Below are 16,984 nucleotides of genomic sequence, written 5' to 3' on the forward strand. Positions count from 1 at the left end.
GAGCTGGGACAGCGGGCTGCGGCTTCCACAGCGCTCAACCCCGACGGCGCTGCACGCCAGCGACCCCCGGGTTACAGGGAGCGGCCGCTGTGGGCCCAATGCCCTCACTCGGAATCAGTGGAGAGGGTGCGGGTCTCCCCACCCCTGCTCTGGAGCACTAGAAACAGGTTCAAGAGGGAGGTCTTCGGCTGGCACCCCGGAGACGCGCGTCCCGACTCCAAGAGTAGCAGCGCCCGTGGTGCGGAGGCTCCGGAATCCGTGTCATCCTCAAGCTGGCATTTCCTTTGTAAAAAGGAGGATGTCCCCTACGTGGCGGTGTTTCCCTCACCTTAGTCTGTAAATAAGGTGGCTTTATCCTTGGGTTCCACAGTGAGGAGACAGATCAGGGAGGTTAAATGACGGTCCCCAGCCCGCAGCGGTGGAGGTGGGCCAGGGACCCCAGTACCAACGACTACCGAGTCCCATTCGGTCCTACAGCTGAGAGTGGTCCTAAAAACAAACCAGTGACGGTGTTAGGTAGGAGGATGCAGACTGTACCAAGTTCAACCCACGAGCTAGAAATGGATTTTACACACTTAAGTGATCTGACAGGAGACAGGGACCAGTTCTGATATGTGAAAATTATAGAAAATTTACATTTCAGTGTCTACAAATAAAGATTTGAATTTTGTCCACATTTTTGAGAAACGTTTCCTTCTTGCACATAAGTCCCTACAAAATATCCCAATTCTGCCTTTTGGCCAGCCAAACCTAAAGCATTTGCCATCTGGCCCTTTACGGATGAAGTTTGCCCACGCCTGAGCTAGGGCATGCACGTCCACTCTGCAGAGGCTTCTGCTTTGCCTGGTGACTCCTCCATCCCTCCACAGGCTGATCTCCCCATCCCACCCGGCTCTCTCTCCATCACTGAGGGGGCCTGGCCTGGTTGCTCTTCCTGCCAATTCCACCACCCTGGCTCCATCAGGGGCCTGTTCACTCTCCTCCCCTAGGTTGTAAATGGGGAAGAGGAGTCAGGACGACACTTTTGATGTCCTCTTACCTTCACTCTGCCAAACACCTGTGGATGTGCCCAGGAATAGTTTGCTGAATGGGATCCTGGGGGCAGCCCACAGCCAGAGCTGAGTTTTGACTTGTGTTAGGTTAATGCACCAGGCTACAGTGATAGCAGACCTGAACAACTTGGGAAAATACACGTTCAGTGATGAGGGTGTGAAAAGAACCCAGAAAAGCAGATTCACACCTGTCCTGGAGGCAGCCATTATTGCATTTGAGACTTCCTAATAGAAAGCTTCTGCACTGCAAGAGAAACCACCACCAGAGCTGAGACAACCTACAATGTGGGAAAATTGTTTTACCAGCTGCTCCTCAGACAAAGGTCTACTATCTAGACTACATAAACAACAGCAACAACAAAAACACAAAAAAGCCCCCAGACTCCCCAAATACAAAGACCTGATTCAAAAATGGGCATTTGAAATGAACAGATATTTCTCAATCAAGTAAAAACAGTAAATAAATATATGAAAAAATGTTCAACAACAATGGCCATTTGAGAGATGCAGATGAAAACAACACTGAGATTCCACTTCAACCCAGAGAGAATTTCTTGATAGAAATCAGCTAATAACAAATGTTGGCGGGGTTGTGGGGAGAAAGGATCCCTTCTCCATTGTTGGTGGGAGTGCAGGCTGGTGCAACCTCTGTGGAAATCAATATGGAGATACTTCAGAGAACTAGGATTAGAAGTCCCATTTGACCCAGCATCCCTCTGCTGGATATCTTTCCAAAAGAATTGAAAGAATCATACCACAGTGATACATGTGCACCTATGTTTATAGCAGCACAGTTTGTAATAGCTAAAACTTGGAAGCAGCCCAATTTCCCATCAACTGGAGAGTAGATAAAGAATATGTGATTTTTCTATAAAATGGAGTACTACTCAGCCATAAAGAATAAGAAACTGGAGACATTTATAGCTAAATGGATGCACATTGAGGCCATACTCAAGTGAAATAAATACAACATACATGTGTAAATACTGAATAGTTTCTCTGGTGTGAAAAACTGAAAGTGTAAATAAGGTTCAAATTGTATAATTGATAATGTGAAACAGGAAGAAAAGGGCTAAAGGAGTAGGGGAAGTGGGAAGGGTAGGGGAAAGGAAAGAAAGGAAAAAAATGAGAAAAAGGAAAAAATGAAAATAAAGTCTGTACATAGGGAAGGGTGGAGGGGGTGAAGGGAGGGCAGGGGAATGGGGAAAAAATAAGAACCAAGATACATCTTGTTAAGGTACAAGATCCCAATGATGAATGTAACTATCCTGTATACCTAAAAAGTACCAATAAACTTAATGAAAAGAAAAAGACTTCTTAATGGAGACCTGCTCCCCAAAGACCATACAGGGTCTCTTTTATCCATGGCAACATCCCCAGTTCACAGCCCTGTTCATTATTAAAACATTTTAAATGAAAATGTCAAACATACAGAAAGGTAAATAATAGCATAATGAATATACCTCTCACACACACATAACAATTCTTTTGTGCATCTGCTGATTTATTTGCTTAATTTGGGGCAAAAACATTTCAAAACCAATTGCAAGCATGAATTCCATCTCAAATACTTTAGTATTTCCTAAAATAAGAATTTTTATATAACCACCAAACCATTATCACACAATAGCAATTTCTTAACATCACAAAGGACCTAGTCTTCGTTAGATTTCCTTAAGTGTCTCAGAAATGTCTTATTAGTTACTCTGTTTTAACCTGTTTGTTTTGACATTACTGGCCATCACCAGTTGCCTTTTATTCTTTAAAAATTTTTTGTTAGCATTTATTTGACATACATAATGAATATGTTCATCATGGAGTGTTGGTACATATACATATCATATCTTGATTTTTCCCCTAACCTTTGTGTATGTGTTTTCTTTGAAAACCACGTATTTACAAATGATGTTATACTAATCATGTTGCAGTTCCCGCTCTTTGTCTCTAAATTTTTTTTATTTTGGAAAATTTGAAATCCTCACAATACATTTATAAGAAAAAATGGCATGACAAATCTCTATGTGCCTGTCTTCCAGGTTCAGCCATTATTAATCTTATTTCTTTCCCTCACTATAGCTAGAATATAATTTGCTAGTATATCTGAACCTGAACCTGCACCTGTCCTTTTATTTATTTATTTTCTCATTGAGTTTATTGGTAAATTTTAGGTATACAGTAGAGTTACATTCATCATTGGGATCTTGTGCCTTTACATGACAGGTCTTGGTTCTCATTTTTACCCCTTACCCCTGCCGTCCCTTCACCCCCTCCTCCCTTCCTTATTTACAAAAACTTTATTTCCATTTTTTTCATTTTCTCATATTTTTTCTTTTCCCTTATTTCCTTTCCCCTACCCTTCCCACTTTCCCTACACCTTTAGCCCTGCATCTGTCCTTATAAAGTAATGTGTGTTCCATTTTATGGATAAACCATAATCTATCTAACCATATTGTTACATACATAATATTGTAATTCTTATATTGAAATATAGCAATTTGAGCACTGTGAGAGTATATGTGCAGGAGAAATTCTGCTAAGTAGAATTACTGAGTCAAAGGGTATACACATTCAAAATAGAAATACATTGCCAAGTTCTATTCCTCAGAGGTTGCACCAATTTGCAAATGCGATTGACTGTAAGTAACAGTGGTTCAAGCATTAACAATATTTGGTTATCTCTTCTACACAGGAGCTGGGCGGGGGCGAGTGTGAGAGCGCAGTGGCATCCTCAAGGATCCTTCTCTTTCCGAACTTCTGTATTTCCCTTGTGTACTTGCGTTCAGTCTTGTGGCTGCAAGAGGAATGCTACCTCTTTGTGCATTGTATCCTCACACCAGTAGGAAAGGCAGGGCAGAGGTAGGCCAGGTGGGACATAGGCCCATCCCTTGCAAGTCCCTGGCAAAATGGAACAGGATCGCCACGGCCGATTGAGACCAAGCAGAATTCTCCTCCTGGGTTGGAGTAGATCCAGGCAGATGGAGAGAGGCCTGTCTCATGGTCCCTGATGAGTAGCAGGTGCTCCATAACACCCTCCAAATGCATGATGCAATTCTGAACCAGTGAGAGAGGAGAGGGGTTCTATGCGCTTGGGAGGAGAGAAGTGGCTCTTAGATATAAAACAAGTTGTGCTCACTGTACTCAACTGTGATGTACTGCCACACTTCTGACACTTGACTTTATCATTAAATAGTAAAACTTAAAAATCCTTTTTTGCTTGAATCCTGATCTTCAGGCTTTTATAAAAAGTTCATTCTAGCACTTTGGCTTTGAATAGTGTTTTTTGTTTTTCAAAACTCTTATTACCATCTCATTTGATTTTGTCAGTAACACACAGAAGAGGTAGAGCAGGTCATATTCGGTGCTGTCCAAGGGAGCCCAAGATCCAGAGTGGTCAAGGAACTTGTCCCACAAGTCACAGCTAGAGCCTGGCTAGAGCTCGTGTCTTTGGTTACCTGGCCTGTCCTCATCTTTACATAACATTTCCTTCTACACACATGAAAACATCATCAGATGCCACCATTCTCAGTCAAGCTGTCTCTGCAGTCTGTGGAGAGCTGATGGCAGCAACCATGAGGTACACCATGGCTGGAGGTGGCCTCATAGATCTCCAGGCTTTGCAGAGTGACAGGTGGCACCCTGTGAAGGATGGAGCAAAGCAGGAGAAGGTTAGAGCTCCAGTATGATTTCAGGTAATCCCAAGTAGCTTTCTGTATGTGAAAGATGCCTTTCAACTCACACCTGCAGATCTACATAGGCTTGCAGCTACATCTAACAAATAGCTAGATGATTCAGTCAAATAGTATGACTGTGAGTTCCAAAATTAAATGTGGCATGTGTGTGTGTGTGTGTGTGTGTGTGTGTGTGTGTGTGTGATTGGTTCTTTTGATACACATGTGACTTATTAGAGGACGGCTCCTCAAGATCTCATTTGCTTCCCTATTTTTAGCCTGACACAGTGCCTGATGCAAAGCAGGTACTCCATGGATAACTGTCAGGTGCATGATGCAGGAATAGTCTGAGTTCTGCTAATGACAGATGTTCCCCCTGATTTCTGCGTAGCAACAAACAAAATCTATAATTGATCAATTAACTACTAATTTATCATTTGTTTATTTGTTTTGTCTGTTTACTTTTTTAGAGAGTCTTGCTAACGTTGCCGAGGTGGTCTTGAACTCCGAGGCTCAAGTAATCCTCCCACTTCAGCTTTCTGAGTAGCTCCCAGAGAGTTGTACTGAGCATGTTTGACAGCTCATGCTGAGTCATTCTTCTGTGTCAGTTGCCCATGTCCTTACCCATGATTCACTCTGTTATAATTTTTCTATGGGAGGCAACCCTTTTGGATGAGTAGACAATGAGTTTGTCCATGCAAAGGTTACTTTCAGATCCTTGGGGTGTTTCTGCCCCTGTGCCTGAGTGACTTCCCCAAGAATGAACTCTGAGTACTGTTTGGGAGTTAGGGAGGCAGGACCATAGGCAGGACTACAACCCTTACATATTGCTGGGGAGGTGGCCCTTAGCCCATGACCGACAGGAGGTAGGGTCTGATCCATGCTAACTATTCTAGAACTACATGTGCACACCACATGGCCCAGGTATTTTAAAAGAATGTTTACTTTAGAATTTAGTCTTACAGAAATGTTACAAAGATGGAACAGAGATTTTCCATATACCTCACCCCATTTTTTTCTATTAACATCAGTGTAGTCACAAATAATGAGCTAATATAGATATCTTACTTTTTAAAAATTTTTTGGTACTGGGGATTGAACTCGGGTCTTTGTGCTTGCGAGGCAGATGCCGGCACCACTGAGCTAAATCTCCAATGCCTCGATACCTTAATATTAACTGGAGCCATACTTTATTCTGAGTTCTTCAGTTTTGCACTAATATCCCTTCTCTGCTCCAAGGTTGACTTTACCTATTTTTTTGTCTGCATCATGAGAATGTGACTTCCCTGGGGGTCAAGACTGTGCCTGCCCAATCTCAAAGTCTGTAAGGGCTCCATAAACTGTTAAATGAAGCTTTGAGCAAATGTTTGCATTTTTAGTCTTCAAGTAGTGTTTGTACCAAGCAGTAAGCCCTAAATAGCTATCTATGGGATAAATAACCGAATAAATACACCCATGATTTTGGATGAACGCTCTTCTGACTGGCCTGGTAAAGACTGCAGCTGGACAAAACAGAGTAGGGCCAGGGAGCCAGGATAGCAAGCTGTGCTGCAGATGGACAGACAGCCCATCACAAGGCCACTCACCACTCTTGGGTCTCACCTGTTTCTCAACTTTCTCTAGTTCTTCCCCATGGATTTATTCATCAGTGAGTGATCACTGGATTTATTCAGTTCCTCCCAATGCTGACTTGCACTTCATTTTGCTTTGCTTGGATGGTTCTGGCTCAGGCTTTAAGCTTCCAACAGGGCTTCTTAGTGGAGGAGGATGGGGGAGAACAGACACAACTGCAATGAACAACCGACTCACTCATACCTACTCTTTTGTAGAAAGGTTCTGCTCCTGACAGTGGGGGGCTCCAGCGTTCCCACTTTTTAAAGGCCCAGCTTATAAAAGCATAAGTCCACTGAGCTGCTTAGACTTTGCTCCCCTCCTCACCCCGGCTGGCTCTGCCCATTTGGTGAGCAGCAGGTCTCGGGGTGGCTAAGGAAGCAAGGATTTGGTGATGAGGGTGGGTCGCTTGGCTTAGCCGTGCCTTAGTTTCCCAGATGTTAATTGACTGGTGGAGCCAGTAGGTTTTGGGAAAATGAGAAAGCCAGGGTCTCATCTTTAGGGCACATACAGTTCCTGGCCTTCTTGTCCAGACCAGTCTTGTCATGGGTCATGTGTACCTGCATCAGGGTAGGTGAGTCAATTGGTCCCTTGGGCAAATGGTCTCAGCTTCCTCCAGCCGGGTCTCTGCTGATGCTACAGATTGCTGACGAGATTCTGTGGGACACCCCCCGGGAAAGATCCATGGTGGTTATATAACATTGTCCTTTTCTTTTCCACTTTCCTCTGATCTTGCCCTCTGTTCTCCCTTTTGCTCCCTCTTCCTCCTCTGCTCTGGACTTTCTTTAACAAAATAATGAAAAATAAACCCAAAAGTTTAGCCAAAAAATTTTTTTCGTACTAGGGATTCAACTCCAGTCCTTGCACTTGCAAGGCAGGTGGTAGAATCACTGAGCTAAATCCCCAGACCTAGTAAATGTTTTTATACCTCCATTAGGAAATCTATAGCTTGACAAGGAGAATTTCAAAATGTGGTCTTCACATCATTATTTATCTGGTTATAAAATGCAGTCTTATGGGATCACAGACTATATTACTTTCCAGCCCCAGAACTTGAAGGAGCGACCTTTTATTTATCTCATAATTTTGTGGGTCAGCAATATAGCCTTACTTATATGTCTGGTGGTTGGCTGGCTGTCAACTGAGTTGATGAGGGTAACAGGACTAACCTGGGTTTGTATCCATGGTGACAGTTGCTTGGTTCCCAAGAGCGATACAAGAAGCAAACCCCTATGTGCAAGCACTTTTCAAATCTCTGCTAGCATCATGTTTGCTGTTTCTCACTGACCAACACAAGCCGTACGGTCAGCCCAGGGTGTCCATGGAAGGAGACTACTCAAAAGGAGAAACCCAGGGAGGCATGAACAGATTGGAACCTTTACTATAATCAGTCCATCATGGGAGGGAATGCCCACTACACTCAGGAAACAATGAGCGAACAGTAAGTGTCAGCACCAGAGGCTGAGCTGTCAAGCACAGAAAAGCAAAGGGCAACTAGACAAGCAAAGGGTTTGCCATAGGATTCTCTGAGAGGAGGCTAAGGGGCCAGCCCAGCAGAATGGAAGCCTTAGGGAACAAGAGAAAAGATTCTTTATAAAAACTGATAGAGAGGCACTGGATTTCTGAGAACCTGATAACCAACAGGTGGCATTGAAGTCACCAGAGGGGATTCACATGGTCAAGTCGCTATTTGGGAAGAGTCACCTGGCAGAAAAATACAGAAAAGACTAATGGGAAAAAACCAAAGCCATTGTGATGAATTATACAGCATTATTTATCCACCCATTTGTTGATGTACTTGTTTACTGAACCAAGAATCCTCTGTGAGGGACATATCATGCACGGGCACTAGGCTAGATCCCAGAGGGATAAGAGCAAATGAGACGCAGTTCTTCACTTCAGAAGTGGGTCTGAAGTATGAGTGAAGAGCAGTGCAGGTCAGGATGGAGAGATTCTGCCACAGGTGAGTGGCTCCACCAAAACCAACCGGGAAATTTAATTTCCATTGTGAGAGACTAAGAAGTGGGACCATTTAAGAGATGATTAGGCCATAAGGATAGAAAAATGTGTTAATCCACTCATTAATGGATTAATGGGTTATCTGGAGAGTGGGTTTGTTACAGAAGCCAGGGTAATTCTGCCTCTTACACGTGCCCCCCTTGTTAAATGAAGCCCTCCCCGTACCACCCCAGGGCACTTCAGAGAGTCCCCATCAGTAAGAAGGGCCTTGCCAGTTGCGTATTCTCACCTCCCAGCGTTCAGAACAATGAGAGAATGAACCTTTTGTTCTTTGTAAGTTTTCAAGTCTGTAGTATTTAGTTAAAGCAACAGACAACAAATTCAGATCCCAAAGACATTTTGAAGAGAACACCAGCTTGACCAACCCAGAAGGCAAAAAGTGGTCATATTACCATCAGCTTTCCCACTTAGTGCCCAGTGTTGCCACTGCTGGTACAGACAAAGAACTGAGGAGGTGACTGAATGTGAAGGGGAAGGAGGGACTAAGATGTCAGCGTGGTTGTTTTGAACATCCAAATTGCAAATGTTCAGCAGTTAATGGGGCTGAAGTCCAGCTGAGGGACCAGGGTGGTCCCCCAGATGGAGCTAGGTCCCTTGTAGTCCCATAAGCATGAAGGACATAGCTCATATCCTGGAGGAGTTCAGCCTTTGAGGGAAAACCCAGAGTCACCATGGAAACATATAGGCATCATCTACAAAGACATGAAGATGATTTCATGAAACCAGAGTGGTGAGGCACAGCAAGATCAGGCCTGTGGGACACTCTGTAATCTGCAAGGTTTTGAGCAAATTACTATGCACCTGAGGGAATGAAAGAAAAACAAAGGGGATGGGAATTTGATGGTGCAAAGGTCACTTCAGACTCTGAGAAAGCCACGTGACATAGAGGGCACCTTGGAGTTTAACAGCCTACACAGAGTTCTGCAAGGGAGAAGCAGAAACAGTGACTTTTGCCTCCTTTAATTATTTAACTGCCTAAATAATCATATTCAGTGCAGAAAATTAGAAAAGGCAGAGAAGGAAAGCCATGAACAAAGTCATCCGTGGTCCCACCACACTGAGATGAGCCTTGTTCGTATTTCTGCACCGATCTGCTCAGACATGGTTACAACCTCTTACATCCTGGGTTGGAATCCAGCCCAGAAGCCCCAAAGAAAGAGTAACAGCCAAGAAGCTGAAGACGAAGCAGGCTTCCCCTCTAGGCTGTGTGCTCTTTTTCTCACCTGGTCTCCCTTTCCTCTAGGAGAGGAAGACTTTGGGCCCTGATCCTTTGTAGAGCTGGATCCAGGAACCTGGGGCTGAACAGGCTCTGGGGCAGATGCTCTGGAGAAACAGCAAGAAAACTTGAACCCTCCAAAAAGCTGAGCTCTCGCACACTGAGGCTTCCCCAGTTTCATAATCACTTGTACACGAGCTTTTACCACAACAACTGAGTCTCGTTCAACAGGCTTCATCGACTTTCCCTGCTGTCGCAGTAAAGAAGGTGAGCTTCAGGTGCCCAGGGTGCAAGTCCCTGGGAAGGTCTTGTGTGATCCTGTGAGCATGAAGGACATATTGGACACCATGGAGGAGTCCAGTCTTGGAGGAAAAACCCAGAATCACCATGGAAACAACTATGACAGTAGCTGTCAGCCAGAGAGGCTACATGGCACGGGGTCTCCGAGGAGTGGCCCTGGGGCCACATTGTCTGGGTTGAATCCTGTCTCTGCAATTTATTAGCATCTGACTTTGGCCACGATATTTATACCCTCTCTGCATCTACTGCCTCATGTGTAATGAAAGCATCGCTGTACCCGGCTTAGAGATGTTGTACGAATCATTTGGGTTTTTACAAGTAAAGCACTCTGCAAGTGTTAATTATTCATCAGAGCAGTGGCATCAGACGCACATGGCGCAGTCTGCTCTGCATGGGCTGAACAGCCAGCAGGGAAGGAGTTCCGGTGTGCCTGCTCAGCGGAGTGGAACGCAGAGGCCAGAAAAAATTCATCCTTCCTGCTTTTAGGCAACCTCTGGGCCTGAGTTCTTTGTGCCATTACGGAGTCAGAAGCTCTGTCTGCCCGGGCGAAGGCTACTAAGTGCGTTTCTCTTGCAGCTCCGTTGCATAAGCAGCAGGGTAGCTGCACTGCACCCCGCGGAGGATGGCAAGGCAGAGCTGCTCTCCCGGGGGAGGCCTGCTCCTGGGGGTGTGGCTCCCGCCCCTACCTGTACATCATCTTTTGCAGTACTTTGCCCAATCTTTTGGGCATTGAACCCGGTGTCTTCGACTAAAGTAGTTCCCAGCCCAGGCTGGGGTCAAATTTTCAACCCTCTTGCCTCTGCTTAACAGAGTGCTAGGATTATAGGCATTTGCTACCTCACCAGGTTCCTGCATGATTCTTAAACGGGAATCATTATCCTGTGCCTTGAATGTGTCATTTTTGAACAATAGGGTTATTTTTTATTCTGATACACATTTTAGGTAGAAAAACACCCCATAGGAGATAATTCAAATTTCTTATCATTCCACTACTCTGAAATCACAAATGTTTTGTATTTTTGATTTAAACTTTTCTCTCATCTTTGTTTCCCTATATATGTATATATTTTCCTGTCAGGAGTAGTATCATATAGTACATACTGTTTTGCAGTCTCCTTAAATTTCTTTTCATGTCATTAAATACTTTTCCATGTTGTAACTTATAATGTCTGCAGTGTATAAATATGCCATAAATTATTTAACCAATCCCTGTGGTTGGAAATGTAGATCATTTTCAATGATTTTCTTTCTTCTCATGAACAAAGTTCTCATGCATAACCCTATAGCTAAATCTCTGCCAATATTCATGTGTATTTCCCTAGGATCATTTCTAACTGCCAGTCAACAGGTATGCATACATTGGAGGCCTCAGAGGCCTACGTGAAGGGCTCCCACGATACAGCTCCGAGAGGCGAAAGCACAGCCAAGCCACTTGCAGGGAGCTGGGAGCTGGGAAGGTCACTGAGCACCTTGGGAATCCCTCCTTTGCTAAAGGAAAGCAGCAGCCAGGACATTAAGCTGCACCTTGGAGAGTCAGGTAACCCAGAGAGACCAGGAGGAACCTTGTGAATAATTCCATAGAGTAAATGAATAGCCACACAGAGGAAGAACCAGAATGGACAGGCTCTTTCCAGCTCAAAAATTATTTTTGGCTCTAAGGGGAGCCCTAGGTTTGCCCGCACTGCTGAACTGTGGGCTGTCACTGCCAGCCAACTGGGCCCCCCATCTGCCTGTTCTAATTTTTATCCCTGCACACCCACTCCAGCCCAGTGTTGGGCAAATGTTTGTTGAGCAGATGGGACACTCACAGCCCTGCATCTGCCTCTCCTGCAGGTTCAGATAGAGGCTGCTGGCATCGCAGTGTACACGGGCACTTTCCTTCTGGAGGATGCTGGACTAAAGCCTTCAAATAGCTAGAAATGGTGGTTCACATCTATCATCCCAGCTGCTTGGAGGCTGAGGCAGGAGGATCACAAGTTTGAGGCCAGCCTGGGCAACGTAGCAAGATGCTGTCTTAAACAAAAAATATAAAAGGGCTGAGGATGTAGCTTAGTGGTAGGTAGAGTACTCCCTAGATTTGATTCACACACACACACACACACACACACACAGCCTTAAAAATATGCACACCTCTTGACCATCAATTCCTCTCTAGGAATAGTCTAAAACTAACAAAAGAGCTGCAGGAATCGACTCCTGCATGCCTCACATCCTGAGCTCCTTAGCACCCTTGACATCAGGAAAGCATTTCCTGTTCCATTACCCAGAGTCGTCCTCAGTGCGCCGCTCACTCCTGCCTCCTCCAGCAAGCCTGCCGAACCCCGGATAGAGTCCATTACATGCATGACTCATCTGAACTCTCCGACCACGATGCATCCAAGTGGGGGCAGGCAGGATCTGTAGCTATTTCAGCTTTACCCCTGCTTGCTACACCTGGCAGAGTGCTGCACTAGCAGCAGGTTCAGGAAGTACGACAGAGGGGCATGCTTGGGAAAAGGTCAGTCTTTTAATGACTCAGACACACCCTGCAGTGCTGTGAAGCTCCATCTTTCCTCCTGCTGAGACTGACACTGGGCCTGCGCTGTGGATCGCACACTTTTCAGAGCAGCACTTCCAACCCACCCCGTCTTTCAGAACTACAGTCTAAAATTTAGCTGAGTGCTCAAGTACACACACATACACAGTCTAGAACCCATGTGATCTGGCATTAAGTTCGAGGCTCAGTTCCTGATCTAAGCTGCTTCCTGTTTATTAATACTGTGACACAAACCTGATTGTTTCCAGCGAGCTCATTGCTTTCCAATAGTATCCAGCATGCGGGACTTTAACTCTATGCTGGGAGTAGCCTACTGAGTTCCAGGGAGGGTTTGATTAACTACAATTTGATGAAAGGAGCTGAAACAGGGTTTCAAGAGAGGGTGAGGAGTCACTGGCAGGACACTTTCCAAAGAAGCAAGGAGGACAGACAGACCCTGGAATCTTCTTTTCTGTGACCCCAGGAGCAGCACCTTTTAAATAATAAGGACTGAGTTTTTATTGGTATCACAGTTAATTATTGATGGTAAATATACTTTTTTTGGTACCAGGGATCTAACTCTGGTCCTTGCGCTTGTGAGGCAGGCAGCAGAACCACTGAGCTAAATCCCTGGCCCAAATGTACTTTTTTTTTTTGCAGTGCTGGGGATTGAATCTGTGGGCTCACATGTGGTGGGCAAATGCTCCAGTACTGTGCTATCTGTTCTATATTACCACCTCCCCACTTTTTTTGAGACAGTGGCATACCGAGTTGTTCATGCTGGCTTTTACTTGGGATCCTCCTGCCTTAGCCTCCCAAGTAGTAGATACAGGGGTATGTCACCAAGCCCAGGTAAATTTGCACTTTTTGACAGGGGAGAGTTATTGATAGTTAACCCAGGTTGTGTTGGTGGAGGAAGCCAGGCTGCAGTCCACCCTTCAAAGTGGCTAAAACTTTTCCAATATTGAAAATGAGAAAGTAGAAGCTCAGAGAGGTCAATTAACCTGCTCAAAGCCACTCAGCAGTTCTAGTTCTGGATAACATGAGAGGCCAGGGCTCTTTCCCCCATCTGGGTAGGTTTAACCCTGGCTGTGCTCTTCAGAGATTCTTGGTGCCCAGGTCTCAGCCCAGACCAATAACATCACGATGTCTGGACGTGGTGCCAGGCATCAGAATTTTTTAGGAGTTCCCCAGGTGCTATGATGATCAGCCAGGGTGGAGAGGTCTTGATCTCACCTTCACCCTCAGCACTCTGAATTCATAGGGTGGGCTCCTGCTCTGAGTCCCCTTAACAGCCTCATGGGCTTGGAGACAGGTGGTGCCCTGGCCCCTCAGCTAAGGCAGAACTCTGGGAGAGGAAGCTGCACATTAGCAGAATGCCTTTGGAAGCTTCCCAGGTGAAAGACTTTAAACCAAACTGCCTCTCCACTCCGAGTCTTCCCTGGGCTGCTCAGGACAGAGCCCAGGGCAACATGGACCCATCCTCTGCAGGGTTCCCACTGCACTGTGGGGAGTGGAGAGAGGACGAGGGAGAGAAACAACCCACATCCGACAGCCCACAGTGCCGACTTGCCAAACGCTCAAGTATTCATTTGGGCGCTCAGGTCAACTCAATGCTTCCAGAAAATGCACTGACAAATTTACTTGACACAATCTTTCTTCATGGAAAAAGCAAAGTACACTTAATCTTTCCCTAGAAAAGTGATTTTTTAAATGTCACAAATGAGGTTCCAGGTGAAAGGGGTTCATTGTGGGCTTAAAGAGAACTTAGGAAATAGAAAATGGGATCTGGGAACCTCCATAGTGGGTCCAGGACATATCTAGCCCTGTATTCAGAGTAGATAGAGTTGCTGACTGGAAAGTCAAAGAAGTTTAACAATCAGTGCATAATGGGCATAGGTGAAGGTGGGGAGAGAGAGAGCTCTGAGGGAGGCTGGCTGGGGCTGTGGGTGTGGCCAGCACCAGGTCTGGGATAGATGGAGGAGTTTCTCCAAGGTGACACCTACGCTCCATTATCCCCGTCTGTGTGACCCTCCCTCTCCTCCTTCCCCTCCCTCGGCTGCCTTCTGCCTGCTGAAGGGCATGTAGGACAGTGTGGGAATTGCTGGGAAATTACAATTAAACATAAAACCTCCCTCCAACCCAGAAGATCCCCCCACTAAGGCAGAAGAGAACGAACACAGTTTTATTATTGACTAAGCACCCAACAGAATGTGATGTGTGTCACAGGCCATCTATGAGAGCCTGTAAAGGAAGAGGAACTTTATGTCTCAACACAGCCGAGCAGATCCAATCCGTTACCTATGCGTTCTCAGGATAAACAATAACCCTCCTCAGGTAGGAAGACCTGGTAGTACCATTTGTCACACACAGACCAATTTACCTGGCTACTGTTTGGGTGGCCATCTGTGTTTGCTAATTGCACTTTTTTTCCCCCTTTTGTGGTGCTGGGAATTGAACCTAAGGCCTCAGGCATGCCAGGTAAATACTCTATGAGCTACACTGTCAGCCGCTGCTAGTTGCCTTCATCCAAAGGAAAAATCAAGGCCAGGGATTTGGCTCAACGGTTCTGCTGCCTGCCTCACAAGTGCAAGGTCCCGAGTTTGATCCCTGGTACCACAAAAAACAAAGGAAAAATCAACTTCTCATCTCTTTGTGATGGGAGTAATTTTGGAAGTTGGAACCATGATAGGCTCCTCTCCTCCCCTCAGAGCTAAGGACACCAGCTTCCTCAGTCATTTCTTCAAATGGAGGGTTCCCAGGTGTCTGAGAAAGACATAAAGGGCCGACAATGGCAAGGGGCTTACTGAGGTCTTAAACAGATATACATACCTTTCAGAGGGCAACTTCCAATGAATTATTTCTCTAAAGTAAGTGCTCAATGAAGAGGGTGTGGTGCTTAAGTGAAAGTTCTCCTGTTATTTAAGCCTCTTTTTTTTTGGTATCAAGGATCAAACTCAGGACCTTGTGCTTGCAAGGCAGGCAGCAGAACCACTAAGCTAAATCCCTGGCCCGAAGCCTCTTACTTTTAATGTGTATGTGTCTTTACCGATTTCAGCTTTGGCCTTCATGTAGTACCTACCAGAGAAAGGATGTTTGGCTCCAGGGGCAGTTGGCTGTGGCAGAAAAAAATCCAAGGGGTAGAGTTAAGCTGAATTTGATCTTGCAACCCTAGGAAGTAACAAGGGTGGACTGAGTACATTCAGGAACCTCCAGCATTTGGGTAGTTCATGCATTCGGCAGGTGTTAGCAAGGCTGGGTGGTTCCTCTAACCACAGAGCTTCTGACCCCTCTGCCTTTCTAACCTTCTGGTTCCTATTCGGTGCCCCCCACATACACAGTCTGGTGTCTCTCTCAGCAATTTGCAGAGGGAGGGAGTCTTTGCTGGTGTGGGTTCCATGCTGCGGCTTCTTCTTTCCCTCTGCCTGCACCCCCCACCCAGCAGAGCTCACGGCTTCTGCTCTACTCCATTTAGACTCTAACCCACTAGAAGCTGCAGCCAATTCTGTGGAAAGTTCAAATCTTTAGGGACTTCATAAATTAGCCTTTACTGCTAAGTGTTCTCCAGAGAAGAAAAGAATTGGTGAGTGGGGGTGGGGTGAGGGGTTGCAAAGCACAGCTCCAGAGTGACTTGCTCCACCCAAGCTCTGAGCCTCAGTGTCTGTTGCAAACAGTCAGGGCAGAGCCATCAACAGAGGGGAGATGGGGTGGAGGGAGGTGCATGGAGCGCTGGCTGGCTGGGGCTTTGGGTGGTTCTGGGCAGGTCAGAGGTGAGGACAGTGGGATGGATCATGGTGATGAGGTACTAGGAAGCTGGCAAATTCCAAGCAGCACCTTGGATTTTAGTGTGTGCTTATGAGCATGCGTCATGTAGGCCTTTTTATATTTCTGTTAGGAAATCCAGGGTGGGATCCTACATGTCTGCACGCACGTGTGTCTGAGAATCTTCTGTTGTGTATGCATGTCTGAGTGCTTCTGGGATGTGCATGTTCTTGCAAAAATGGGGAGAGGAGTTTCTGTCTGGCTCTCCTTGGCATCCTGGCAGCTTATTGGTCCTGGGCAATGGCAGCAGGGAGGGAAAGACACTGAAGCTGAGTGATGGGTTGTTGGGGCAGGGTCCTGCTCCTTCCTGGCTCTGGACTAAGCCCTGGTCTACTACTCCCAGCTGAGAACCCGGTGATCTGTTGCTCCAAACATGCTAAACTTGCTCCCTTGGCCACACCTTTGCACCTGCAGGTGTCTGCCTGGAATCCATCTGCTCTCTCTTCAACTAGCTAAGCGTTGCTCTTTCTTCAGGGACATTGACTTGCAGGAAGTCTTTCTCAACTCCCCTGAGTGAGGAAGGAGTTCTTGTCAGGGCTCCAGCCTACCCTGGTCATGCCTCTACTATAGCACTTGCCTCACCCTGCTCTAATCCCTCATTTGTTTGTCTGTCTCACCCACTAGACCAAGAGCTCCTTGAGAACAGATTGCATCTTCCCTCCCTGGCTTTCCAACCCCAGCAAAGTTTTTGGCAGGGAGTGCACTTGTGAAATGAATGAATGTTGGGTAACAGCAACCTATATTTGCATAGCATTTTTCTGTTCTCTGAGCACTGTCCTAT

The sequence above is a fragment of the Fukomys damarensis genome, unplaced genomic scaffold, assembly GCF_012274545.1.
Source record: "Fukomys damarensis isolate Sample0158 unplaced genomic scaffold, DMR_v1.0_HiC HiC_scaffold_4, whole genome shotgun sequence".
Lineage (NCBI taxonomy): Eukaryota > Metazoa > Chordata > Mammalia > Rodentia > Bathyergidae > Fukomys > Fukomys damarensis.